This window comes from Hipposideros armiger, unplaced genomic scaffold, assembly GCF_001890085.2.
Source record: "Hipposideros armiger isolate ML-2016 unplaced genomic scaffold, ASM189008v1 scaffold_834, whole genome shotgun sequence".
In the NCBI taxonomy this organism is placed as follows: Eukaryota; Metazoa; Chordata; class Mammalia; order Chiroptera; family Hipposideridae; genus Hipposideros; species Hipposideros armiger.
In genome coordinates this window covers 119,019-120,967 of record NW_017732184.1, presented here as the reverse complement: position 1 = coordinate 120,967, position 1,949 = coordinate 119,019, and the positions used below count along the sequence as shown (strand labels likewise).

The 1,949-nt window shown below is 44.3% G+C and overlaps 1 protein-coding gene across 4 annotated transcripts in view; it reads right to left on the bottom strand.

Moving 5' to 3' along the window:
• TRIM66 (tripartite motif containing 66) overlaps positions 1–1,949 on the bottom strand; it is a 65,910-nt gene that overhangs the window by 45,517 nt on the left and 18,444 nt on the right. For all 4 annotated transcript variants that reach the window (XM_019629279.1, XM_019629281.1, XM_019629284.1 and 1 more), the window contains exon 2: positions 719–1,025. The gene's annotated coding sequence lies outside the window, so the exon portion shown is untranslated. The remainder of the gene's footprint in view (positions 1–718; positions 1,026–1,949) is intronic.

Here is a 1,949-nt window from a genome sequence, read left to right as displayed (position 1 = left end):
TTATGCTGACTCAAAGACAGCCTAGACTTGGGCTACAAGTCACTTTCAAAATACTGCAGACAATAAAACAAACAAAAAAGATAATGTTGCCAAATGCCATCAGCTTATTTGACTTTCTCATCTTGTAAGTTCATTCAACAGATACTCACTGCACCTCTATTATGTGCCCAGAGCTACAATACTGAAATGAAGGAAACTGGTTCCTGTCTCTAAGGACTTCACAGTTTTCAAAGAGACTGTTTCCTAGGAAACCTGACATTCAGAAGCAAGACACAAGCTCCTCCCTGCTGGGCAGCACCTTCGATGGTGAATGGTTCGCTAGTCAGTGAGTCTGTTCAAATCTGTTCCTGACCAACCCTAGAGCCAGCCCATCTCCCCGCGCACCCCCCTCTCCCACCTCAGAAGTTTAGTGAGCCAGGACACGTCCTCTCCACCTAGGGAGTCAGCCAAACCTTGGATCAAAATCTTCCCAGGTTACTTAGCCACCAATTTAAGGAAATCCCAAACATGAAAAGTCCCAGCTTACAAAACAGATATATTAGGCATCAAGAGGATTTGCTTCAGTCTCACAGATTCCCCCAAGAGTTGCTTTCAGCAACAAATGTCCCTTGGGCATTTAAATTCTGACTCTATCTATACCTGAAACTCAGCTCCTATGAAACAAGAAGAGAGACCTGTTACATAGAAGGAAGTGAGCCTGCGGGGCTTTTGTACTTACCATCTGAGACAGTCCCTCGAGCCTTGGCAACCTGCCATAGCTCCTGGGTCAGGCCCTGGAAGCAGTCCTTACAGAGCAAATGCTGGCAGGGTAGGAGCCAGGCTCCCACCTATTGCAAGTCCTGTCGGCACAATGAGCAAGTCAGTACTGCGGCCTCGGTCTGTCCACTCCTGTGTTTCTGATCAACTGGTGGCAGCCCCGTAAAGCTCACGTCCATATTTATGCCCGTGTCTGTGCCTGGGACTAGGGCTTTTTCACTGATATCCTCACACAGGAAGCAGCGTGTAGAGCAAGCAAGCTCCACTCCCTGTAAGTGAAGCACAAAGCAGAGTGATTTATTTCTTTGGGGAGGGAGATGTTTCTGGATAGGCCAGAAAGGACTCAGAGACCCCTGTTCCTCCCAAGAACTAGAGTTCATGTCCCATAACAGGGCACAGCCTCAACCTCTCATTTGGGTCCAAAAGAGAGTCCAGCATCTCTGCTGTGGAGAACAAAGCTTAGAGGGGTCTGCTAGGTGGTGTGTTTCTTACAGCGTTTGTTTGCCTTCAGAAGGGTCCCAGGTCTACCCATGCCTTTCTTTATTAGTGGACAAGCTAGACCTAAGATTCCGTTTTGGAAAAGAGAAGGAAATTTATTAAATGCCAAGTTGATACCAGGTGCTTTATATACTTTATCTCAATCCTCACAACTTCCCTTAGAGATAGGGATTACGATACTTTTACAGATTACATAAAACCATGAGAGACAGGCTGAGGAAACTGAGGCCCAGAGAGGTTGGGTAATTACACAAATGGATGGTAAACAGCAGAGTTCAAATTTAAATTCAAACCCAGGTCAGTCTGATTCAAGACTCCACACTCAACTACTGAAATGTTTCTCAAGCTGAGGTCTACACACATATTTTCATGAGTTCTCTCCAGTAATTTTTTAAAATTAGTGTTTCATTCAGGTAAGAGTTTTTGTAAAGTATAAATATTCTGAATCATCTACATATCCACAAAGATGAGATTTTAGGGGCAGTGTTAAGGGTTTAGGATCTAGTTCACTTCAAGCAGTATTAGTTTGTCTCAGGCTAATGAGAAGAAAAACGGTCAGACTTAATATGTGAGAATACATTCACGCACATGAAGTATAAATGACATTGCAGCACACAATGATGAATATTTCACAGTACATACTGGGAATAGACGAAGGAGGGAGGGAAACTGGGCCATTACTGTAGGATTAGTCT